Source organism: Mchenga conophoros, linkage group LG8, assembly GCF_057382185.1.
Source record: "Mchenga conophoros isolate Kocher_MC1m ecotype Shallow Benthic linkage group LG8, M_conophoros_male_GT1.1, whole genome shotgun sequence".
Taxonomy (NCBI): Eukaryota; Metazoa; Chordata; class Actinopteri; order Cichliformes; family Cichlidae; genus Mchenga; species Mchenga conophoros.
The window spans coordinates 14497025-14524863 of NC_140533.1; the positions used below are offsets into that span (position 1 = coordinate 14497025).

Below are 27839 nucleotides of genomic sequence, written 5' to 3' on the forward strand. Positions count from 1 at the left end.
TGGAGCCTTATTATTGAGGTTAGGGTTAGCAATCATGTATTAAATCTCCAGTTTTTACTTGGCAGAATGTTTTTTTATGTGTTGGTATTAAAGATACATGAGCACGATTACTGACAGCTGTAGGGTGTATCTCAGTGTCTTAAATGTCACTCAACAGTGAGCTGCTGACTAGGAAATAATCCAGATGAGAGTAGGAGTGATGGACATGTGAGAGGAAAGTATATTCTTTACGGTTGGGGTGAAGGAAGCGCCATGCATTGCAAGGTCCCAAATCGCTCATGTGAGATTTAATTATATTTGTGGATTCCCAGTTATCCTCAGTTCCTGCTGTATTGAGCATATACATTTCTTCATTTAGTCCAAAGTTGAGGTTGCCACCAGGAACAAGTGCGCAATCTAGGTGTTCAGAGAGTGCACTAAAAAAACATGGAAGGGTTCAACAACATTTGGGCCATGTACACTTACAATACATAGCTTTTTTGTTAAGTATAGATAATTTAATGATTAGGAATCTACCATTTGGATCTATAACTGTGTTGAGTACTGTGAAATATGAATAATGGAGTAATGGATGGAAGACCCTCATTTACATTGAGTGGACAGGGGTGTAATTTTATAACACAAAGCTGAAAATATCTTTATTCCCGAATAAAACAAGCAACATTACACAATTTTAAGCATCTCAGTTGAATTTCACACATTTTCCAAAACATGATCATTTGAATGGTTTTTTTCTGCTCAAGAAAATTGTAGTTGTCATTTGGAACAGGTTTAATCTGAACACGTTTCAAGTCCTGAAAAAGTTTTTGCCTTTAGGTTCATTTTTGGGATCCTGTTTTGATGGTCCTGACAACTAGGTAGAAACATTTTTATTTTGGTCAATTAGTCAAGGAGTGATGTAGTTTAGACACCACAAGCATTTGGACATTTCCGGGCATCATTTTTATTAATAAAATGTAATGAAAGATTTAGAGCATCAAGACTACAAACGTGATCCTTGCTATTCAGCGGATTTTGCAGCTGCATCAGTCCCTGGACATGGACTGTCTTCTTCATTTTCATTTATCATCCGTTTGTATTTGCTCTTGAAAAATCCCAACTGGGAGTAAAAAAAAACATAAAAATGCATCAGTCATTTGTGGCAATAAAAAGGAATGAAAATAACCAAGCTACATGAGTGAATATAATAATTTATTTTTAACTAGATGTTTTCTATACTAACTTTGTGAGGCTGTGACACTGACTGAAAAAAAATCGAACTTACCTTATGCAGGCCAGCAGTGAGTAAAGCTAGAAAAGCCAGTCCTCCCAGGGATCCTCCAATGATCTCTTTGGTGAAATTTGGCTGAGGATACACCTCTACCTCTGCTTCAATCTGACAGACAAGTTAATAGAAAGTAAATAAATTTAAACTATTATATAACTGAAACGAGAAAACAATAGAAAGCAATTTCCAATCACCTTGCGAACAGGAGGATTACTGTTAGACCCTGATGCAAAGTAGATGTACTGGTTTTTGTTGTACTCCAGAGTGGCTGTGCTGGTTAAGAGGAATTTGGCAGACTGAAGTCCAATCTAAGAAAAAAAAAAGTGAAATAAATTGGGGATAAATTAGGTGTTGCTTGATTTAACAAGGAATGATTTTATCAAAAGATTTAACAAGTTACTGCTACATAATCATCTGTAAAAATAAAAAATATTAATGAATAATTGAACATAAAATTCCTGCCAGTTACCTGCTCTATCCATCCTGAGCTGAGGTTGGCAGAGATTTCGTATGTCCTACTCTCCCGTATCCCCATGGATGTGCTGCACTTGAACAGTCTGCACTTGGCTACAGAGCAGTCCTGTGGGCCATTTGAAGAAGACTAAATGCAACACAAGTTTTGATCCAGTGTAATGTTAATTTTAACAATACACTTTGGTTAAATTTCAACAGGTAAAGTGCAGTAGTATACATACCACAACTTTATTTTTTTGTATCTCAGGAACAAAAGCTTTCACAGGTGGTTCTTCATCAGTTCCTCTCTGACATTCTGCAATCTGAGATATATGTTTTATTTATATACGTTTGGTTTTATTTTAATTTCTCTAAACCCAATCATCCATACACAAGCATAGGTCATTTTTGAGTCTGTAACTATCAATTCTCAAACACATATTACCCTTAGACTGCTCAAATCCACCCAAATGTCTTTTTCACCAAGCTTCACTGGAACCCTGATCACCACAGTGAAATTCAGCGCTCTGATATCGTTTGTAACCTAAAATTGAAAAACAAAAGTATAACCCAGCAGTATAGTTAGGTCTACATCATACAATGAACTTTTGAACTACAGACATATGCAGAAGTTGTATTTCACCTTGACTGATTGATGGACTGGTTTCTGCAAATCGTTCATCCCAAATGTAAAATTGTTGTAGCTGAGGGAGCTAAACAGGTATATTTGAAATATTAAATGCCATGTAAAAAAAATAAACTTTTCCCCATTACAGTTAGAAAAACACATACTTTTCAAATGTCATAAAAATGCTGTATTTCACATAAATTGATTTCTTTTTGTAGAGTTCACTTGTTGTGGCATGCTCCTGATTTCCACTGAAAGAGAGAAAATTAATTATTTGTACTGTATCTATTGGACTATTGTTTTAATGAGGAGTACCTGTAGCAAAATGAAAAGTACCTGCTGGCATTCACAGTGACAAAGATCTTCCTCTCAAGTTGACTGTTGGTGTCAATCCCATAGGAGACAATGAAGCAAGCCTTAATTGAATGAGAGAGATAAGAATGACTCCTATTTGTCTGTAAACTGTGTAAAAGTGAAAATAAAGGAGTGAGAAAAGATATTCTATACAGAGAAAAAGTATAAAGCTCACCTTAGTTTTGCTCTTGAAAATTGGCTTGTCAATAGTGCAGTCTGTCCTTCCTCGAGATAAACCATCTTCACTGTCCAAAGAGTTGCACTCAATTCTTCCCTTTATTAGAAACAAAATTACTGCCGGATGCATTGGAAGAGCAGCAGATCAGTGATGAACTGATACAGACTTGATCCTGGTGTCTTACCTGCTGAATGGTGAACTTTCTGTAGGAGAGTCCAGCTGGATACGTGAGAATAACACGACTGTTGTAGGAGTTTTCTCCTCTATTCTCCACTGTGACTGTGACATCCAAAAGCTCATCAATGCCCACTTTAACCACTGAGGATCTGTCAGAGTATGAGGAAGCACAAGGAAAATGGAAGGAAAAAATAAAGTTACAGCTATACTACACTCAACAAAAATATAAACGCAACACCTTTGTTACTGCTCCCATTCCCCATGGGATGGACGTAGAGACCTAAAATTCATTCCAGATACACAATATAACCATCCCTCCCAAACAGTGGTCACAAATCAGTCCAAATGTGTGGTAGTGGGCACATCTGCTATATTGAGATAATCCATCCCACCTCACAGGTGTGCCACATCAGGATGCTGATCTGACATCATGAGTAGTGCACAGGTGTACCTCAGACTGCCCACAACAAAAGGCCACCCTGGAATGTGCAGTTTTGTCTCACAGCAAAATGCCACAGATGCCACAAGCAATGAGGGAGCGTGCAATAGGCATGCTGACAGCAGGAATGTCAACCAGATCTGTCGCCCGTGCATTGAATGTTCATTTCTCAACCATAAGCCGTCTCCACAGGCGTTTCAGAGAATATGGCAGCACATCCAACCGGCCTCACAACCGCAGACCTCGTGTAACCACACCAGCCCAGGACCTCCACATCCAGCAGGTTCACCTCCAAGATCGTCTGAGACCAGCCACCCAGACAGCTGCTGGAACAATTGGTTTGCACAACCAAACAATTTCTGCACAAACTGTCAGAAACCGTCTCAGGGACGCTCAACTGCATGCCCGTCGTCCTCATCGGGGTCTTGACCTGACTCCAGCTCGTCGCCGTAACAGACTTGTGTGGGCAAATGCTCACATTCGATGGCGTCTGGCACGTTGGAGAGGTGTGCACTTCACGGATGAATCATGGTTCACATTGTTCAGGGCAGATGGCAGCTGAGAATGTCCCAGTTCTTGCATGGCCAGCATACTCACCGGACATGTCACCCATTGAGCATGTTCGGGATGTGCTTGACCGGCGTATACGACAGCGTGTACCAGTTCCCACGAATATCCAACAACCTCGCACAGCCATTGAAGTGGAGTGGACCAACATTCCACAGGCCACAATTGACAATCTGATAGACTCCATGCGACGATGTGTTGCACTGCATGAGGCAAATGGTGGTCACACCAGATACTGACCGGTTCTGGGTCCCCAGACCCCCAATAGCGCAAAAAACTGCACATTCCAGGGTGGCCTTTTGTTGTGGGCAGTCTGAGGTACACCTGTGCACTACTCATGATGTCAGATCAGCATCCTGATGTGGCACACCTGTGAGGTGGGATGGATTATCTCAATATAGCAGATGTGCCCACTACCACACATTTGGACTGATTTGTGACCACTGTTTGGGAGGGATGGTTATATTGTGTATCTGGAATGAATTTTAGGTTTCTACGTCCATCCCATCGGGAATGGGAGCAGTAACAAAGGTGTTGCGTTTATATTTTTGTTGAGTGTATTTTTACTCTAATTTATTCAAAAGTAAAAGCAGAAATTAAAATCACAAATTGGTGCCAAAAGGGACATTAAGAAGAAACTTTATTGACCTGTTTATATGTGAATGATTCTCACCAGATGACTTAAATAATTAGTGATTCTATCAGTTATATTAAATCATCTGTCACTCTTTCTGTCTTCATGGAGCCAAGTGTTTGAGTTTTAGTGGGTTAATGATTTCTTTTTGATTTAAAAAACGTTCAGGCGCTGTCGACTTCTGTTAAATGTTTGATTTTATGTTCCTTATTTCTAATGAGCTTTTATTATTGTGTCCTGTTAGTTCCTTGCTTAGTTTTTATTCTTGATAGTTGATTCCTTTTTTGATCCCTTTGTGTTCCTCCAGGCTTGTCTCAGTGGGGTTTTTTTTGTCTTTGTGTGTCAAGTTTGGACAAACAAGCTTGTTTCTTGAGTTCTACTTCCTTGTTTTGTTCTCTGTTATCATTACTGGAAGACAAATCTGTTCTGTATTTTATCTTAGTTCCCCCTTGTCCTTTGGTCCTTCCAGCCTAACATATTCTACATTTAACAACACAGTTTTGGCACCCAGAATAAATCTTATATTTGTTGATTTGGGAAGTGAGACGTAAATACAACTCGGATCTAAAAAAGCATTTTGTTTTTGTTTGTTTTTATAATTTATTTATTTCTGTTCACTTCCAAGTTTGTCATTTTATTCCTTTAAATTAATTAATAATTTTAGTGTTCATACTCTTAAACTTGACATGCTACCAGACACCAAAGCTTGAGTTTTGCACCTGACCCTCACCTGGTGAAGTTGAAATCCACTTTTAAGTTATCAACACATTTGTTGTCAGTGCCGCAGTTGATCTCAAACCCTAACTGTGGAAGAAAACATAATATAAAACATATTTTTATTACATTATTTACAGACTAAATTTAACATTGAACATTTGAAATCACCACTTTTTGTATTCCACCATCTAGCTGTAGTTTTCTGCAGAACATTTCTGTTCTCAATCCACTTCTGGAAAATCCTCTGCACACACAGGAACCTATGTATCAGGTGTGATCCCACATAGAGATACCCTTCATAAGGCTTGTGTATTTTTAATTCAGTTATTTTCAAAGTTGAAGTTTGTCACTAGGTTTGAAGCAGTTGAGAAATGCACAGTCTCTCCTTGGCCCCGAAGCTAGAGTTACATAGAAAGTAAAGTCATAGTAGAATTTGTAATGCGTTTACTATATAGAGAGCTACAACTACAGTGATGGTAACTCATTTACTTCTAGTCTCCTCAATAGATACTGCTCAAACAGACACCAATAATAACATTATTTCAGACAATTTAAGGGCAAAACACTAAAATTTCGTAACTTCATAAACTTCATAAAGACTAGACTCAGATGCCAAGTTAATAAGGTGTCGTTAAAGGTTCCTCACAGGATGAATAGTTGTTGCTTGAGCCTGTGGGGCGAGACTTGGTCTAAGTTTTTTGAAGGAAAACCATCAAATGTGAATTTGAGCTCATTGGAAAGTTCATTGACAGCATCTTCTGGACAAGCCTGCAAGAAGAGAGCAGTGTTAGGTTCACATTCAGTGTTTGAGGACACAAAAAAAAAATACAATTAATTAAATAACATCTTTTGTTTCATGAAATGGTCATAATATTTTTTTTCTGATGTTGTTATTCGGTTTTACCTCAATAATAAATTTTACAGTTGAACACAGTTTGCTAGTTAAGTTCACAGCAACTGATCCAGATTTCGCTCGTTGTTTCCCACTGATGTACGCTCGGTTGTTCAGAGGTTTGCGAGTGGCATCCAGCGTTAAAGTATAATTAATCCTTGCTTCAGCTGGAATATATCAGAGTTTGATTTCAATGCTACAAATTTACATACAGAGAAACCATCAAACTGCTGGATAATGGCTTTGTAGTTAGAAAAAAGTGAGGAGAATGATGAACCTGTGTTGACTGTAGACACTCTGCTCATGGTAAAGCAGACTGTAGCTGTGTTCTCCAGTGGTTTTGAGCAGGTTGTATTCTGAATACGGATTTCGTTTGGGCTGAAAGACACCTCAGCTTTAACCATTACTACAGGTCTTGATCTGTAAATGGACATCGAAGGAAAATATATGTGAGCTACGTTAATCTTCAATAGCAAACTAAAAATTGCTCTCCATTATTGGTGTTCTGACTTGGATTAGTAACAAGACTACCCAGTTGTCTAGTGTTTTGAGTAACACATGATTTGCATTTCTGCATCAAAGTCATTTGTTAGAACAAAGCTGTTGCTATTGTAACAGATGTAAAACTGATGTTCAACAGATGTAAAATAAAATATAATTTCACATTTTTTTGAGACTCAAATCCACACAAGCTGTTTTTCCAGGACCTTAACTGACAGATGTATTGCTTCTTTAATCACGAGAGAAACCATGATTATAATGATGTAACAAGATGATTAGAAAAGAAATTTTTTCTAGTGATTCGACCATTTTAGCATGATAAAATTCATTAATATAATGTGACCTCAAAAAAGTCAATTTATTTATTTTTTTTACCCTGCATCGGTATTGGATTAAAAAGTCATAAATCAATCATGTGCAATTCTCATAAAATTGACCTTGTAAAGTGAACAATATCAATTGCTATAAATAACAATAACACATGACTGGAGTATCTTGGACTTACCTCAGTAAGACAACTGTGCCCTTTGAACCCACCGCTAAATCAGGAAGTTTATCACCGCTCTGGTCAAAAGACGACTGACTGATTGATAGACCAAAAAACATCAGTCCTGACTGGACCTCAGAGCCAGTAATTCTCTGTGTACATGAAAATATTTTAAGTAATCAAGCTGCAGATTGTTTAGACATATTGCAGGATAAATGCAATTAAAACTCTTTGTGAATTTTTTGACGTTATGTACCTGTGAGTAAGTAGGACTGATTCTTCCTCCTCCTTCACCATTAAATATGTAGATGCTGCCTTCACCATTATTCTCCAAAGGTGCTCCAACTGCCAAATCCATGAATCCATCTGAGTTTAGATCAGGCAGCACAGCAAGAGAAGAGCCGAACCTTCCTTTGACAGCTGCACGTCCTCTTAGTACTAATGGATCATCAAAATTACACTCTACAAACTGAAAGGAGAAGAGTGAATATTTTAAGATCATTAAAAGTTGGTAAATAAACCGAATAATTTAATTACAGTAGGTGATATTGTGATTTACCAAACCAGTTAATCTGCAAACATAAACTCTTCCCTCTCTATCAGGCTCCATGTACATTGGGGCTGATATGAAGATTAGATCAGTGATGTCATCATTACTTATGTCCATGGTACACACCTCTGCCCCGAAATATTCACCAGTCTGATACTGTGTAAGAAACAAATTATTATTGAAAGGATTCAGGTTTAGGAAAAAAAACATCAGCTTTTATTTGAGAAAATAATTTATATATAGTTTACAGTGTTACATTCACATCTGTCTTGTAAATACATACCTGTGATGCCAATGGCTCAATTTTTTGGTTTTCAAAGTTTTCTCTATTAACAGCGACCACAACTCCTCTGTGTTTATATCTTGGAGCACCAACAATTGTCAGTGAGCCGCTTTGAGTTTTAGCAATTGCCATGGAGTAACCTAGAATTTAGGTAGGCCAAAAAGGAAAGACAGATATAAAATCTGATGTTTGTGTGAAAGAATTACAGCAGAGCTGTGAATGTACATGATCACATGTGTATAAGTTAGATTGTTAAAGCTGTAATATTCTTACCAAGATAACTGTCAGACTCCAAAGACACATCCTCATATGTTTTCACCTTCTGGCCGCCAGTTGTGTATTGCACGTAGCCTCCCTTCCACTGGTTTGCACCAACAATAGACATCTGAATTCCCTACAGTGTAGAAAGAAAATACAATTTATATACAATTTAGACAGAAAGTCATAAAAACTACCAGACAGGCACATGTGAATCTTTCTTTCTATGACTAGACTGTCTGGTGATTTTTTCTCAGTCGCTTTGGTGCTTTTCTCACATCACTATTAACATTTGCACAGCAGTTAGTGTATTTCTCAAAACAATTAGTGCAAACTGCAAAACCACTTGCTCAAAATCGATAATCCATTCCTCAAAAGCAAGTATTCGTGTCAATGAAACTGTCAGTGTCACCAAAATGAGAAGTCTTGACACCATCTTGATGAACAAGTTAAAAAATGGCTTTGTCATGTTTTCACAGTGTACAGTATTCTCTCAGTATCTTTTAGTGCAAAAAAGGGTCAGGTCGGTGACACTACCTGAAAATGCTCAAGACAGCACTATACACTTTTTGCACAGCCATGTACAGTAAAATCTGCAGTAAAGTTAGACATTCCAGTAGTTATGGAAGTAAGAGAGTACAAGACACTGAATACATATGTTTCACATTTTTACTGTGTAGGATGTTTGTAATTCTACAACATTGTGCAAAAGAAAAATACTCTACAGTCACGTATTTAGAATAAACATGAGAAATAACCTTTTGGTAGAGCTGTGCACAAATGTGAACAATATAACAGTACATATTGTAACGTAAATCATTCTGGCACATTCAGACGTTCCTTTCTGTCTCATCTACATCACAACGGATATCATCCCTTGCAATGCAGCAAGGAAAGTCTCCTGGAGTGGCGAATCCACCCTCTGCATGACTCTGCTGTGGTGTTATCACATGCTGCATCCATGGCTGCTAGCAGGGCCATTTGTGCATGTGAATGCCGGTCATAAACCTTCAACCTCCAGGCAGCCAAAAACTCCTCTATCGGAATAAGGAATGGGGAGTAGGGAGGGAGATATTCAACAGACATTCTGTCATGTGCTGCAAACCACTGTCTGACCAGATGTGTGTAGTGAAAAGGGACATTATCCCACACAACAACATACTTGTTGAGTTGACCTCCACCCCTCTCATTCTCAGGGACTATGGCATGAGAGAAATTGTTCAATTTCAGAGACAGGAAAAAATTTATGAAAAAAAGGTATAACATTTGCTTGACAGCATTTGAAAACTAATTCACCAATTTTGTATTTAATGACTCAATGAAATAAAGACTATTAGTTTGATTGGGAACCACTATTTAGCTTCCAAAAGTATAGTTCATTTTGACTGACATGACATAAGCAAATGATAATGTTGTCGATGGCAGAGAATTGAATGAAAGCAACTGATACATGTCCAAGAGCATTTGCAATTTGTTCAGAGGAAGGAGAAATTGCTACTATGATGTGCACAAATGACTAAATGTGGAGGTTGCACTAATGGTTTTGAGAATTTTCATTTTGATCTGAGAAAAGCACCAAATCGACTGAGAAAAACTGTAATTACCTCAGGCACATAAACTGCACTGAATCCCTCTTGAGACATTTCCATTTTTAGTGTCTCTCCACTGGTTTGAGATCCTGTGACAGAAAAATAAGCGAAGATAAAAGACAATATAATTTCACGTTACAAAGACAAATTTTCATTATTATTCAAGTTTTTTGCTGTTCATCATAAATGTGTCACAGCACTTTTATAATAAACAGCATGTAGAGCAACAGGAATTTTACCTTGACATGAGACATTAAGTTTGTTTTTTCCTTATTATTAAGTATAATCATTTTAAATTTGTATGTTTACAGAAATTTGTAACAAAGTTAACACAATACATTTATGTTTGTACCTTCAATGGAGAAAATTTTTTCTTGCAAATTTTGTCTTATTATTTCAAGTGCATCGAAGTTCTCCACTTGAAACACGTATTTGTCTGAGGGAGATGATGCAATGGTGCGCAGTTCTTGTTTTGCTTCAGTTTTATTAAATGCATTTCCCACCTAGGGTTGTTGAAAAAAATACATTTAAGTTCTCATACTATGCAAGATGCCTTGCTTTATTAAAACACAGTTTTTAATAAACTTAAGGTTTTATCTCCATTTATAATACATTTTACAGACATGTTTTATGTAGCGTTAAACTCATTACATCCAAATCCAGAATACACATTATTCGTGTTCCAATCAGTAATTTTGCATTGCCATTTATTTGAAAAACTTCATTTCAGCTTTGTGTATTTATTGGGATGTGCTTTGATTTAAAGGACACATACACACATATATATGTGTGTGTATGTAGATAGATAGATAGATAGATAGATAGATAGATAGATAGATAGATAGATAGATAGAGAGATAGAGAGAGAGAGATGTATATATGTGTGTGTCCTTTAAATCATGTGCATATGTGTGTATATGTGTCCTTACATATATATACACATTATGGAATGCCGTTTAGGAAAATATTATATATATAGAATGATCTTCTGAGTATAAAGTCACTAGTGTTTTCCTTGTTTGTAGCTGTGAAGAAAGGCACTATGAGCCAGTCCGCACAGAATCGTGTGGCTCAGATTTTAAGTAATGAGGAGCTATTAACACCCAGGCAAATGCATGTTTTGGCCAACCTAATATTAGTACCAGTGTACTGCATCGTGCTACTGATGAAGAAATTTGAATAAATTCACTGTGGAAGACCAAATGCAGTGAACCTCTCCGGTCAGATAGCCCCTGGTTATCCAGCTAATGTTATGGAGAACGTGCCTTCCACATCACAAGAGTCCCTCACAGCGTGTCCCATCTACATTCTTAGACCTTGCACTCGAAAGGGCCCAAAGCAGAAGAGGTAAGAACGGAACTAAATACATTGAAATTACTAGTGGAAGGTTAGCAATTGCCCGTAAGTTTCAATTGCTAGACTAAGCTAAGTAAACAAAAATATCACAGTAAAAAACAGTGTGCGATAGACTCACAGCGTGTGATTGTGGAGACTAAACTGTGAAAACATGCGATTTCTATAATATTTCAAGCTGCAAACATTGTGTGAAAGCAAAGCACATCATTCAGTTGTTACAATACATAGTTTTTGGCAGTATATAATTTAATGAAACATTTTTCTAAAGCAACAAAAAGTACTCTGTGAATTTAGGAAATTTTTTATGTGATTGTTAAGTTTCTCCACCCACCCATCCCACTATCTTCCATCATCTATCTATCCATTCATCCATCCATCCATTCTCTTCCACTTATCCAATTCAGAATTCCAAGAGCCTATCCTAGCTACCATGGGGCTAGTGGGTATTTATTAATGCAAATTGGACATGTGTACAGCATGGTGTATTTTGTTAAATAAAATGTGCTTCATTGATCAGAGTAGTGGGAGTATATTACATGCAGAAATGTTTACTTTGCCTTTATTCTCTAATAGGTTTCCAGCACAGCTAAGTAGGTCACAATCTCTGGCTCAGTCTTTCACCAAAGTGATTCTCTTGCAGGACCATCTAACTGCACATGTGCCAAGGTGTAACAAAAAAGCTTGGCTTTTTGAAAATGGACATATAAAATCTGCACTGGAGTTTAGCTGTGACTGGGACTCAGACAAAGTAATGCAGTCAATAAGGACTGCCTTCCAGCCAGTTCTTGAAGGATGCAGGTAAGCATTAGATCCTTTTTCATAAAAAGATTGTTTTTGTTACTTAGATTATTATACTATTAAAGGTCAACTTTGGGTATTTCCAAAAAGGATCTGTGGGCACTGATCAGATGACTGGATTGATATCTTTTAGAGTTAACAAAAATTAAACCTTTTGATGTACTGTATTGTATTGTATTGTAGTCTGTTAGCATTAACAAAACTTTCATATACACTATGTTTTCTTCCTCCCCTAGGCTACAGATTTTGCTGACATGCCACACCAAACTAGTTGAGCCATCACTCACTTCCAAACAGACTTTGAATGGAGACCTTGTGAAAAAACTGTTTCATCAGAAGTCAATTTATGTCAGACCTCAAAAGGTTATTTAATGTGAGGACAATGAATCAGTAATTAATCCTGAGCATTTCAGCAAATGAATGTATGTTCATAAAATAAAATCAAAGTAAAGATGGACAATGTTTAACTCCCTTAAACATTGTCACTTGTATTATGTTTAAATACATAATACATAAACATAATATTAATATTTACTATGCCATTTTGTTGTCAGTATATTGAAAAGTATTATCTGTTTATATTTACAGACATATTCTGATGGAGAGAGTAGCCATACAAGCAGGCAGGATTTCACAGAAATGTTGAATTCTGACAAATGCGGTAAATATTCCTATCTAAAAGTAGCTCCAAATAAACTGGAAACCATGTTGCATTTATACGTATATAAAATATATATCTCCAAGAGATGTAATACTAGAAATTACAAATAAATAACATGCTAAATTTGGGTAAAATTAAGGGATAAAAAGATACTAATTACTAACTATACAATACTATAATCATAGCTGTACAATACTAACTGTACAATAAACAAAGACAGAACAGGGACAATACAAAGTGGATTGTGCAGTAGGTATAGAATACCAAGTACCAATGCAAGTGCTGAATTTACAAGAAAGATTATACCCAAATGTGATTTCAGTTTCACTTCAGTGTATTAAAAGCGTAGATAAATGCATTATTACCAATCCTGTTTACTGAGTACAAATAATAGACTATTTCTGCATCCACCTAAGCTTAAATTGTTGTGGTCTTCACTAACTTCTTTTTTCGACACTATGGTTTCACTAAATGCTAATTAGCTTCATGTGTGACTTTCAAAGTACAGCTTGATTTTCAAAATATGCATCAGTTTTTCTTTTGCATTAATCTTTTGGTATTTTAACGTATCAGTATACCAATTGTCTTAGTTAGAATCTCATTTTGATTTTGTATTTTTCTATCTTATAGTTGAAAGTGAAGTCTCTTTGAAAGATATTCTTGTTTTCTGCACCGGATGTGACAGCATTTCAGCCCTGGGTTTTTCCCCAAAGCCAAGCCTTGAGTTCATCACTAACTGCAGATTTCCAGTGACCAATATTTGTGAAAATATCCTTCGTATACCAGTTCATGTAGTGTACTACTTTCAAATCAGACATGGATTTTGCAATACGGAATTCACCAGGATTTGGAAGAGCATAATGATGTCAAGGATTGTAGAAATGATGAGGATTTTGTTTTTGTTTTTCTGTTTTGCATATGCATGTTTTATTTTCTTGTTTCTTGTTAATGTTGTTAACCTAGCGTCAGATTGTCAACCTGTCCAGGGTGTACTCTGCCTCTCATCCTGTGGTAGCTGGAATAGGCTAGCAACGCAGATAAAAATAAGCAGAAGAGAATGGATGGATGCAATTGGTTTCAGTTTATACATATGAGGCATATTTTGTTTTTGGATTGAAGTTCATCTGTTTTCCTGCCTATATTGCATGTTTTGTCTCTGTTCTCTGATATGACCCATAGTAACATTCGATTATTTAGTACCCCTGCAGGCAGCAAAAGAATATGCCACAACCTCACTGTTAAATAGAATTCAATTTTGTCAAATGCTTCCTGTGTCTAGCTATTCCACACAATGTATGGAATGTCAGTGGTAATGTCATAATATACGAGGTTTATCAGCCATGTTTTGTATTTCAGATACCTTTGTTTATTTTTGAAATACTATAGCTAGATGTAGTCATTGAACGATCTGCCACCTAGAGCAACTTTTCTTTACATTCTCAAATGAGATAAGTCTGTCAAGATTCCTGGGTCATTGACCCAGCGTTTTCAGTTCATGTTTACTGTTTCTTCCACATGTTCCATTTCCTGTTTCATTACATTCAGCCGTACTCACCTGTGTCCAATTATCATTCAGTCTTTGTATTCAAGTTCCTCAGTTTTACCAGTTCACTGTCCTGTCATTGATGTTGTGATTGTCTTCATTCCCGTCTGTATTCCGTTGTTCAGCCAGCCATTCAGTCTTTCAGTTAGTTAGTGAGTCCTGCCGTTCCTGTTCTGTTCACTCACTCGCTCTAATAAATCATCATCATTCTGCACCGTGAGTCCTGCGTTTGGGTCCCTTCCTGTCGTCCTCTCACCCACACACCACGACTCCTGACAGAATGACACAAACCGTGCCATGACGACACGCTGTGGACTCAGTGGACACTGTCCTGTTCGAGCAGCAGGAGGCAGCGCTCTCCCGCTAGGGCGGAGGAGCTCAGGGGGAAACAGCGGCTCTTTGCGGAAGAAGAGCACATCTTCGAGGGGAGTCGTTTGGCTCTGGGCGGACCTCAGAGAGGCCGTGTTCTCCCACCTGCTGCCTCACCTGCACCGGAGTATTTGCCTCGGAGAGTGGGCGTCTCTCGCCGCGCTTCAGCCTCTCCCTCTCTTGCCGCTCCGCTCCTCACTCACCCACCGCCTCATTCATCCGCCTGCTGCCACAGCTAAGTGGAGGCAAGGCTCACGCCGCCATCCTGTTTCCTGTTTGGAGCAGCAGCATCCGGTGGTGAGCGAAACAGACTTTTTTCTTTCACCTCGCCATAATCCAGAGACTGTTCACCGCCCACCTAAACCAAAGACTGTTTACTGCAGGGGTAGGCAACTCCAGGCCTCGAGTGCCGGTGTCCTGCAGGTTTTAGATCGCACCCTGGGTTAACACACCTGAATCAAATGATTAGTTCATTACCAGGCCTCTGGAGAACTTCAAGAAATGCTGAGGAGTCATTTAGCCCTTTAAATCAGCTGTGATGGATCATGGACACATCTAAAACCTCCAGGACACCAGCACTCGAGGCCTGGAGTTGCCTACCCCTGGTTTAATGTGACTACATTCTGGATTATCCAATTAATTCTAACCATCCTGCCTCCGAACAGACTGCTCCACCATCTCAGGCTACTGCTAAAGACATTATCACTGTTAAACCTGATAATTTCTCCCACTCAATCACCATTTCCTCACCCATTACTCAACCTTTTTCTCCTAGCAGGGCAGCTCAGAGCCTGCTTTCCCCTCCACCCGTTTCACCTTCTCAGGGGGGGCGGCAGCTAATGCTCAGCCTGTCCCTGCAGCACCTCAGATGGCTAGGGCCCAGCTAGCACCCACTCGTGTGCCAGCTCCCAGGACGAGGGCAGCTGTGACCCAGTCTACCTCCACACACATTCATGTTTCTCGGGTGGGGGTGACTGGTGTCCAGCCACCCCCCGTGCCTGTCCCAGTGCTCAGGCTGAGGGCAGCCAGAACCCAGCCTGACCTCCCTAGAGGCTTGAAAGAGCTAGCCTGTCCACCTGCTAGTCCACCTCTTCATCCACCTCCTGATCCAGCTTTCCATGCTCTAGCACTGTCTCTGATCAGGCTAGCTGAGCTCTTCCCAGCTCAAGCACCTGATGCGCTAGCCCAGGCTGCAGCTTTGTCCCCTTCACTAACTCAGTCTTTAGCTCAGCCATTAGCCTCGCCAGTCCAGTTAGTTCAGTTGCCTGCTGTTCAGCTGCCAGCTCAGTCAGTCCAGTCACCTGCAGCTCAGTCCAGTCTCCACCTCTCCTGTCCAGTCAGTTCAGTATCCACCTCTCCAGCCCAGTCAGTTCAGTCTCCTCCTGTCCCCCAGTCGCCGGTCCTCCAGCCAGTCCAGTCTGTCGTCCAGTCTCCTGTAGTCCAGTCAGTTCAGTCTGTCGTCCAGTCTCCTGTAGTCCAGCCAGTCCTGTCTGTCATCCAGTCTCCTGTAGTGCAGTCAACGGATCCTCCGTCACTGCCGGCTTCCACACCGTCGCCTGCAGCTGCTGCTCCGTCACACCGGCTTCCACGCTGTCACCTGCAGCTGCTGCTTCATCACCTTCTCCTCGTCCACGTCGGATTTGGCGTCAGCGGACACCGTTCAGGCCGCTGACTGGACCTCGTCGCCGGCGTGGTCGGCCTCCGGACCTGCTCAATCGCCTCAGCCACTGGCCACGCAGCCACCCACCAGAAGTGTTTCTGTTTGGACTCCGATTCAGTGTCCCATTTGAATATTTATGCTTTACACAGAAATTCATATTAATTTTCACTTGATTTCTAGCCTAACTCACAGGTTTAAATAATAGTTTTTGTTAGGTTTTGGGAAAGTTTTGAAAAGTGTTACAGTAACACTAATGAAAACATATTTAAAGGGGGACTAACAGTATCTCCAACACTGCCAGCAAGTTGTCTATAAATATGACACACATTAAATATATATAATAATATATAGCTGAAATATGAACATTATATCATCATCGCACTATATGACATTACATTCTTATCAAATAATGATACTACTACTACTACTAATAATAATAACTGTTAAACATAACCTGGTTTACATTCTTTAGGGAATGTTTAAGGATTTTGTTTACTTGATTAGACAGGCTTATTGTATTTTGTTTGTTTTATTCTTTTCTTTTCTTTCTTTCTTTGTTTTTTTTTTTTTTTTTTTTTTTGTTAAGGTCAGTGTTGCTCTATTACTACAGAATACTCTTTTCTTCCTCTGGGTTCTGGAAATACATAGTGTTCTGTGTTCCTACCTTTTATGTGTCATTTTTTTCCAAATATCAGCCTGTAAGAGTTTAAATAAAACATTTCTGTGTTTTAAAGTTGAAAATGTATAACAGATATTTTATTTAATAAAATTCACAATTCGTGTTTATTAACAGATAAATTAGTACATCATACCATGATATGTAACATAAAGTGTAACATTTTTTACTGCGACAAGTATGGTTTGTCATGAAAGAAAAGTGTACTTTAAAAACTTTATTTTACTACTTTTATGATTTAAATGGCACAAGTGAATAAGAAGATAAAACCAGTCTTATCAACCTTTACCTAAATAATACCCTTGGAACTTTTTCAGTATTGTGATATTTCACAATTTTTAGTGTCTGGCAAAAAAAATAAAAATTTCTATTGAACACAACTTAATTTACTAATAACTGAAGCATGTGGCATGCATATTCAAAAGTTCATTCTACATATATATTTAAGTTTCATTCTATATATATTCAAGTTTCGTTCTATACATTCAGAAGATCATTCTATATACATTCAAGCTTCATTCTATATATTAAGACTTTGATTGATATATATGTATAATATTTTTCTAAACGGCATTCCATAATATATATATATATATATATATATATATATATATATATATATATATAAAAAGAGAGAGAGAGAGAGCTAGCTTCTGGAGGTGTAATAAGTGGGTGGCTCAGTGCTTTTTTCCATATAGTGCCACATCAGTCTTAGCCTGACAGCTGACCAAAGCATATTTTCAGTATGGCACATTCTGTAAGTTTAAATAATTGAAGTACTTACCCCAATTGCAAATCGAACAATGTTTTTACTCTCTGCTTGCTGTACTGCACCATCCAGAGAAGTCCGGTCATTAGATTGTCCATCCGTAATTACTATCAAGACCTTTTTTGCATTAGGTCTCATACCTTCTTGTGGTATGAAAACAGTGTTTCTGTGAAATTAAAAAAATAAAATAAAAATTATATGTATATATATATATATATGTATATATATATATATATATATATATATATATATATATACAGTAGCGGTTTTTGATACGGGCGACACGGGCGGTTGCACGGTCATCGGCAAAAAAAAAAAAAAAAATTGCTCATACGTCATGCCAGCGCATATCGGGAATGGCATAGGCACCGATCGGTTTTCTATCGCCCATTTGCTGGGAGTAAGGGCGCCCTCCGTTTGCGAGGTGCGACTTCTGCTTGAGGCACAGGGAGGAGAGGGCGGGGCGGCGTGGGATTCTCTGACCGAGACGACGAGGCTCCAGTTACAGCAGTGCAAGTAAACAAACAATAAGAAGAGTAAGAAAATAAATATACACTTTAGGACCAGGGGTAAAGGGATCAATAACAATTTAAAATGTGTAATTTACAGTTCGATGATTTAAAGTCTCACACACAACTCGTCGAAAGGGGAGGGTCCGGCTGCTTCCAAATACAGCACATTTCATTCATAATGATGTAAATCCAAGCCCATTATGTATTCATGATTTGAATCCTGGGTTGTGCGAAATCCCAGAAATAAACCCTAGACAAAGCGAATCTGTGAACTAAGGTGTAGGTTGTAGGGGATGGGTGTTCATACTGGAGTGCAAAATTAAAACCAATGGAAGATGGACAAGAAAAGTTCAAAGCAATCAGGTCCTCACTTTAGAAAAAAGAGAAAAGAAGAGGAGGAGAAACGAGCAAAAGATACAGATAAGCAGTTGTGTCATTGGATAATAGCAGGTCATCCTGAAACAATCAGAATCAGAATACTTTATTAATCCCTAAGGAAATTATGTGAGTTAAAGTTGCTCCAAGAAGAAATGGTAAAAATACCAACAGTAACAGACTACACTCCAAACAATACATTATGTTACAGATTTTAATACTAATTAGTCCTAATTAGTTGTTGATTTGTCCTGTTCTCATTGTATGACGAATTATGATGGCTGTGGTAGCCGTTTTATGTTAATGTACAATCCTATGTTTTATGTGTGTGTGTGTGGGGGGGCAGAGGTAGTGTTCGCCCAGGGCTCCAAACAGGCTAGGACCACAACTGTATATATATATATATATATATATATATATATTAGGGGTGCAATAATACTTGTATTGGTATTGAACCATTCGATACAGTGCTTTCGGTTCTGTACGCATATGTATTGAACAATACAAAATTTGTAATTTATTTACCAACTTTTCTTCTGACAACGCTGGCTATGTTGAGCGCTCAGTGGATCTGCGTTCGACCACTCCGCCTAGGCTGCACTGTCGAGTGCAGATCCACTGAGCGCAGCGCAAGCTAGCAGCAAGACAGAAGCTAAGCTCGTTGCAACATGGCAACTGCCTCAATGCTACCCGAAATTGAACCTCCCCCACCCTCATTCAGATCTGGCTTTTGGAACTATCTTGGTTTTCATGTGAAGCATGACCCTGATGGTAAGCGCGTCATGGACAAAGTAAAACAGTATGTTGGATGTGCCACGCAATGCTCAATTACATTGGTGGGAACTAGTGCGTTAGTGCAGTTAGCTTGTTAACCAGTGTTGGTCAAGTTACTTGAAAAAAGTAATCAGTAACTAATTACTGATTACTTCCACAATAAAGTAATCCTGTTACTTTACTGATTACTTATTTTCAAAAGTAATTAACTCATTCACTGCCATTGACGTCTATAGACGTCAATGGCAGTGAATGAGTCAATGGGTTTAACTCATTCACTGCCAATGGCTGGCAGTGAATGAGTTAATTACTTAGTTACTTAGTTACTTTTTAAAAACACGATTTACAACCTGAAGAGGAGATAAAGCGATAGATCTTTCAGCCCAATTCTACTTTTTCTACATAATCCATCATACAAAATGTAATCAAATGGAAAAGTCTCTTTTTTTAACTTGTTTTATCAGTTTTAATCTTTTAACTTTATGCATCAAGCAAAAATTTAATTATATGCAACATTCTCTGAGTTGAATAAATTAGTTTAACATTTAAACCTATTTTCTGCACATTCCAGCACATAAAATAAAATATTTTTTGTGTTTACACTCACTCTTTCAAATAGATGCAAGTAAAACACAGCAGGAAATAAATAAAGTCAAAGACTCAGCAGTCCTGTTGCTCTATTTTCACCTGTAAAGCAGGACTAGGGTAGGCGGATGTTTACCCTGGTGCAGGTGTGCCGCGGTCAGTTGAAGAATCCGCGAGTTTCTCTGTGAATTTCCCATTACGTCGTTGCGCACTCGGTGCTTGCTTGGAAGTTTAGGGGTTTTTTTCACTGTAAAAAGAAGTTTTCTTCCCACGCAGGATGGATGCTAATGTTTTTGTCACTTTTTATGGAATCAAACTCAAAGTAAGGTCAGTACTTCCACGCTTTAAACGCTGCACGCTCATACTCTCTCCCACAATCGATATGTGATCCATTGTTGATCTGCACACAGCTGTTGTCACTAACGGCGCACTCGCTTACGTCACTGTCGTGAGACATTCTCGCAAAAAATCACGGTTTTAGTAACGCAGTAACGCAGCGTTCCTACGGGAAAGTAACTGTAATCTAATTACCGTTTTTGCAATAGTAATCCCTTACTTTACTCGTTACTTGAAAAAAGTAATCAGATTACAATAACGCGTTACTGCCCATCTCTGTTGTTAACGTGTTGACGCCGTCCAGCCCCACGCACCGGGTGATCTGCAGTAACTCGTTAACGGAGATTTGCCGCGTTATGGTGTTAATGTCATTTTAACGAGATTATGCTGACAGCACTAGTGGGAACACAATGAATATGACTGCACATTTACGCAGACATCATCCTAGTGCAAAGACAAGTGGAAGCAGACAAAAACAACAAGCACGCATGCTACAAACTGTATCCGAGTCATTTAGACCAGCGGTCCCCAACCTTTTTTGCGCCACAGACCGGTTTGTGCCCGACATTATTTTCACAGACCGGCCTTTAAGGTGTCGCGGATAAATACAACAAAATAAAACTAGTACCGGTGCTGAAAAAAAGAAGATCTATTCATAACACACGTGAAAAGACCAAGGAAAACCGAGTTAACGATAAAAACGATAACAAAATAACGCTGAAAACCGATAAAAACCCTGAAACCATATATTTCACACCTGAGCCTCAACTCTCGCGGCCCGGTACCAAACGACTCACAGACCGGTACCGGTCCGAGGCCCGGGGGTTAGGGACCGCTGACTTAGACAGCCGTTAGCACATGATTCTCCTTATGGGGACCTGATACGTTTAATATGCTGCTGAGAATATAGCCCAGAAGAAACGTATAGTATAGCTTTTATTTTGGAAAGAGCCATTTCTCTGTATTAAACTCTCTTTTCCAAAGATGAGTGATTTCTCGATCAGATAGATTTTTTTTTTTTGTTAATTATTTTATTGTTTCAGCAACATTAAATTTAAACTGTATTTTTGAGTTAAAATATATATTTATAATTTTAATAAATGACAAATTAAAAAGGCATGAACATTTTTTTGTATTGAAAAAATATCGAACCGTGACACCAAAGTATCGAACCGAACCGTGAATTTTGTTTATCGTTGCACCCCTAATATATATATATATACACATAATTTTATTTATAATGTCAATAAATCTTTTTTACAGTGGACGTATGGTCATGGGGTAGACTGCATGTGTGGGTACAAGAAAACAATTGTTAGAATATAATGTGTTAAACTTGCTTAGATGAGAGGGTCCAGCAGTACATCAGAGAATAGGGAAGGATTTGTCTGTGTGTTTTAGTTTGGTTTAGCCATAGGCCTGAGAGTGTGTAACTGTGTAGAGGGAGAGGAATTTATGGACACTGGGGGTCAACCTGTCATAAAAGGAGACAGGAAGCTACAGTTGGGGGATGCTGATGCTTGTCCCTGAATGTAATAAAAGCTCATAATTGTCATAACTTAGAAGTAGGTTTCCAGGAGACTCTCCACATGCTTAGCTGTAAGAGTAAGACAACAAGAGGCCAATGGCCCAGTGGATGCAGAGTGGGGGTCTCAGTGCTTGTAATATGTTTTGTATGTCTGGTAGTGGAATTTGGTGTACCTTGGGTGAGGGGAGATGACTTTATGACCGGCAGGAAGTCACATATACAGAGACACATGCTCACTCACGTGCACATACATACACACACTGGTACGCGCACACACAGGCCCTCACGTGCACAAACACAGAGTTTACAACACACCATGTGGGTTTTACAATGGGGTCGGTTCTATAAAACTGGTGGAAACAAACAAAGAAGTGGAGATTTGCAGAGGGACACCGGACCTGTACGTCTCCCCTTCTAGAAGGTGCATGCGTAACTGAAGATGAATAAAGGTTTTGTGAAATGACTACTGAGTCCTGTGTCGTCTCTGGAGGCCCGAGGAATAAAAAAGGAACCGGGGTGAAACTGCTTTACGTAACACGTTTGATTGTTATTTTTGGATCCATCCTTCTTTTTTTATATTTTCATTTAGCATTACACAGATTTTTCTATTCTGCCAATCCAGATAATCCAAATATTAGATTTTCAAATTGAAATTCAATTTAGCCTTTGTTACGAACATCTCTATGGAAGTCCAGAAAAGTCACGGATAATGGACATATTTTTTTGTACAATTCATTATTCATTTAGGAAATACTTATCGGCTCTGTTGATAATATTTGAAAACAAAGGTCTGTGTACATTATCTCTTTTGAAAGACTGGCATCAGAGTCCACACTTTATTTAATTTGGTAAGAGTCCCAGAAAATAAGAGTCACCTGGACAGGAACTCTGGACAGTAAATTTAGCATAGTGCTTCAGTGATGTGATTTCTTTCCTTACACAACATGTCTGATGGCCTTAGCTGTGAAGGTAGCTCCCCTGTATTGCTGGATTTCATTGATGTCAGTCTCCACTGATCCAGACGAAGAAAATGTTTTAAAGTAAAAGTGAACCCATGGTGAAGTAGAGAACTGGGAAACAGAAAACTAAAAAAAAGGGGAAAACAATAAATATATCAATCTGTCATGCTTCATGGATCTAAATAGAAATAATAATGCAACTGTTTTATGTCTGTGCTACTATTAACTGAAGAGGGACTACAGCATCTTACCTGTGCATCATTTAAGACAAATGATTGGATTAGATCTTTCACAAACTTCTTCATTGTTTGAAAATCAGGAGATGATACGCTGCCTGAACCATCCAACAGAAAGGCAATGTCTACTTGTGGTGGGCACTCTATCAAAGACATGGAGTCAAAATCGAATCAATTTTTATGGGCTAATTTTAACATTTTTCCTCACATCATGCGAGCAAAAGGATTCTGAGGCTTTCAGTAAGACAGTATTCAGTAATGAATGCCACACACATAAGGAAGCTCCTTACCATGCATGGAGGGTTTCACTCCCAGTCCAGCACCCTGAGCCTGAACGCTAAGTGGAAGGAATGAGGCCGAGGACTAATGCATGTCTGAACCATTTTCCAGGATGAGACAATGAATATCCATGAGTACATCAGGAAGATGATCATAACTGACCGCATGCTTAGTAAATGCCTCAGGCAGCAGAAAACCAAGAAAGAAGACCAAGGGGAGGAGGCATCATGGAAGGACAAGCCCCTGCATGGTATGTACCATTGGCAGATAGAGGAAGTGGCTGGAATGTTTAAGATCCATAGAGGCTGAGTTCTACCACACCAGGCAAGACACCATGTGCAGGCTGTGTAATGATGTTGCTGAGACAGCAGGGTGCAAGATGCTAGCAGGCAGGGCATACATGGAATGCCAAGTGGCTGGCATAGTATATAGTAATATATCTGTGCTGAGTACGGCCTGGAAGTCCTGAAGTCAAAATGGGACATGCCCCCAAGGGTTGTCGCGAATTACCGTGCTAAGATCCTGTGCGACTTCCAGATACATACAGATGAACTGGTGATAACCAACCTGCTAATCAACTGGACATAGTAGTGCTGGACAAGGAGAGGAAATGTATAGACAGTTATCCTTAATCCTTAAGTTATCCTTAACACTTTTGAATTTATATTACTATACTTTGATTTTCAGTGTTGTGTACTGTAATTAAATCATATTTTTCTGTAATGTCTTGATGCATTCTCAATCATCCAGGTAAGTAAATCTCCAAAAGTTGATTCTGTTCATCTGGACGTAGTGTTTTCAGTGGGAGAAATGTTCTGTTACTCATCCAAGTGACTTCTTCAGTCTCAGCTGACTGCATTTTCCCCAATCTTATAAACAGTACATTTGCATAATGAGTGAAACCAGCCCACTGAAGACAAATGATTGGATTAGGTCTTTCAGCCCATTGTTCCTTCAGTGGGCTGGTTTCCATTAGCTCACTTATTAAACAGACTATCTGAAATAAAGCAAAGGCGGAGAGGGGGCAACTAATTATTTATAACAACCTTATTTTGATGTGAAAATTATTTCTAAGAAATGTGTAGACTTAATGTACGAGATTTTTTTCTGGTGGCAATTTGGGATGCACATGCACCCAAATCTGTGGCTACAGGTTTAGCCTCATGTGCCATTTTTAGTCCACCAAATCATGCAAGTCATTCATACAGAATGGCATCAATCTCATCCACCATTGGTGTGATCTCATCTTCCACAAAAATCATTTTCCATTTACTCCATTGCCTTTTCTCATTAATTCTTAAATGGTTGAATATATAAGGGGAAGTCTTAATAGAGTTTCAATTTATCTGAGATTTAGAAAATATGCAAGCACAAAGGTAAATATTATAACACTACATTAGGTGTAAAATGGAAAAGCTTTGTTATTAATGGCAAACCAGGACTCTGATAATTATGGATACATTTTTACAAGTTCCATTTACTGTTACCTCGAAGAGAGGAAGGTATGGGAGATCCAAATGTAGTAACACCGTCTATCTGAAAGCACACACCATTGTACATTGTGATACTTCTGCAGTCCTTTTGAATGGTTGGACCACACACCTGAGGAGACAAAGTTAAGTTGTGATTAATATGGTAGGCCGATTATTTCCAAGTCCTTTAAACATTGGTTCATTCCATGTAAGATCAACCAAATCTGAAAAGAACAAAACAAATTTAAAAAACAAAACAAAAAACACTGGGAATCATGATTTTTTAAAATAACAGTAGCATATTTAAAGAAAGTAATGTTATTGGTGACAGGTGGGAGCAACACTGTTTTTCATGGAATGACCTGCATGCATTTATAAATTATAACAAACTATTATAACATCTAAGACACAGAAAACAGAGGCTTTTGATTATCACCAATTTTAACAAAGCACTGGTAATGTTTGCCGTTCAGTAACTCACCACAGTGTTTGCAGTTGTAGCATCACTTTTCATAGTCAAACCAAGGGACATGTTGACTGCAAATCTTGGTGCTGTATTCAAACCAAAATACAAAAACACAGAACAACTGTGAAATTGATAACTAAAATTAAAACACTTAAGCATGGGCAATATCTCCTCTAGGCTGGAAACTAGCATAAATCAGACATTTTGACATCTATTATTATGGTGCATATGATACAACAGGAAGGAATTCTAAATAGAATTAAGTTTCACTATTACTTTATTTTAGTGTGGAGTGTTTTGCTGACTCGAGAGCAGAATTCAGGAGACTAAAGTCAAAAAAGAGAAGGTTAGCATTTAATGCTGAAAAGTATGGAAATTAATAAAAATCTAATAAAAAAGAGAGAACCTATGTATTGCCAATACCCAAAGAACATTAGGAATACATATCCGTGAAGAAACGGAAAAGTAGAGCTAAGGGATACACAGCTATGTGTCCAACACAACAAAGGACAAAGAATGACTTAACATTATATACACAAGAGGTAATGAGGGAAACTGAAACAGGTGGGGAACTACACACATATGAATACAATCAACATAACAAGCAGGGGGAAGACCTAGACATGACACAGTGAGCATAGAGAACATCAGGGGATCACTGAAAGGCAAAGGACAACATGGAGGAAAAATCTCAAGGAAACTCAAGGGAAAAAACAAACATAAACAATACCGATATTGTATTTTTTAGTGCCAAATACTGTGCATGCCAAAAAGCAAAATGAACCAAGAGCTCTCGAAAAGCTCAAAACACTTCCTCCCAGACCTAGTGATCATGACACTGTGGTTTATTTCTTTGAAGGCAAAATACTTACTGTCAGAGTTTCAGGAAATCCTGTAAAGAAATGTATAGATGAATGGTTACCTACCTTCAAATTTTATATTTTGGCAGCTTGGGTGAGAAGTGGTGCAAATATATATTTTCCCTCTTCCATTTTGTGAATACTGTTCAAATGGGGCACTGACGAGCAAACTAAGGAAATAAATGATGCCATGATGAGAATGATATGTCCAAAGAGCAAACTGTAGTTACAGTAAATAAACTACATATGTTCTCTGTTAATAAGTATTTTATCCCTGTTTTATTAATGCTGTCAGGAATAAGTGGTGATAATTTTGTTAAACAAATAATAAATAAATGAATGAATAAATAAATAAGTAAATAATTATCAGTAATCTTAAACAGGCAATTATAAACCCATATTCAACATAACAATGTATGTTCTGACTTACTCTGATTGTCTTTGAACCACCTGGTAGCCAAAACCAGCAGCAGAGCTCCTCAAGGTCTTCCAAGCCACGGGATCAATATTGAAACCAAGAGCAATATTTAACCCTGACGATTAATGAAGAAAAAGCATCATCATTATTCTTACTTAAAGCCACTTTATAGAACAATGTGTTTGCAGCACCTCTAAGTATAACCACATGCATGAAACTGCATACGCCCTATGTTACTTTCATTCTATTTTTTTAACCACATTGTTTTTTTCATTACCACTTGAAAGTATCAACGTCTGACATTTGAAAGTTCTCAACACTGTGGTGCTGAACAACTATTCACATGAAAAAATAACCTGTACAGATTTGCTTGTCCATGGCACTTTAAAAAAATGCAAGTGGAAGGCCAATCCAGGACAATGTGTCTTGCATGCAAAAAAATAGATGCCTGTTGCAAAAGTAGGTACAGTGTCAGTAAAACAAAAACAAGCAGGTGTATATGATGACTGCATGAACTCATAGGACAGTCAAGACCTGACTGAGCTAATCACACATTTCAGCAACTAGTGTGATTCACAGGAGGTAAAATGTATATGAGGAAATGACAATCACAAAAGCGTTTCTAGAAGATATTATTTAACTTATCAATTTAACATCCCCGCTGGTTTTTAAAACTAAAAGATGTTTTTTATTGAAAAATGTTGCTGTGCTGTGGCTAGCAGAAAAGCAATTTTCACTGAAATGCTACTAATATGTCCATTATTTGCATAAATTCAGACAACAGACAGAATAGAAGGCCATAAATTTCTCTTACCTAACAAGGATATTGTAGCACTAATTATCCAGTTCATTGTGTTACTTCCATGAAAAATAAATGACAGATGAATGAATTACTTCTGCTGAAAGGGTCAGGAAAGGAGTTGAAACCGAAGATGCAGAAATCATAGTGTGACTGCTCAAAGCTAAGAGGGTCATTTGAAATAAGTGTTATGTAGGAGGAGTTACAAGACAGAGAGCACTGTTTTATATGATACACTAAACTGTGGTGAGACTGTTTAATTTTGATCCAGTACTTTAGTAATGTAATTTTTTCAGTAAATACTACTAACATTTAAACTAAACAGATTGGAAAGTTTATTCGTGTCTGCAAATTTCAGTCATAAGTAAGGTTGGTTTTATTCAGTTAAAAATATATTTATTTTCCCTTTAAATTCAGCATAAGAAATACATTCA

General features: G+C 38.2%; 1 pseudogene across 1 annotated transcript; it reads right to left on the reverse strand.

Moving 5' to 3' along the window:
- Positions 1-633: 633 nt before the first annotated feature.
- On the reverse strand, positions 634-27538 carry LOC146568396 (integrin alpha-M-like; annotated as a pseudogene). The gene is made up of 30 exons (XR_014893617.1): positions 27421-27538; positions 26619-26721; positions 26255-26358; positions 25344-25414; positions 24878-24992; positions 23127-23254; positions 22856-23001; positions 17822-17972; positions 10327-10477; positions 9990-10063; positions 8401-8521; positions 8128-8267; positions 7854-8000; positions 7551-7763; positions 7313-7446; positions 6584-6726; positions 6319-6473; positions 6061-6182; positions 5428-5501; positions 3065-3206; positions 2878-2976; positions 2685-2764; positions 2513-2599; positions 2364-2433; positions 2166-2264; positions 1963-2043; positions 1737-1847; positions 1462-1575; positions 1265-1375; positions 634-1099 (listed from the first exon to the last, which is right to left on the reverse strand). The product of XR_014893617.1 is annotated as an integrin alpha-M-like (transcript).
- Positions 27539-27839: the final 301 nt, after the last annotated feature.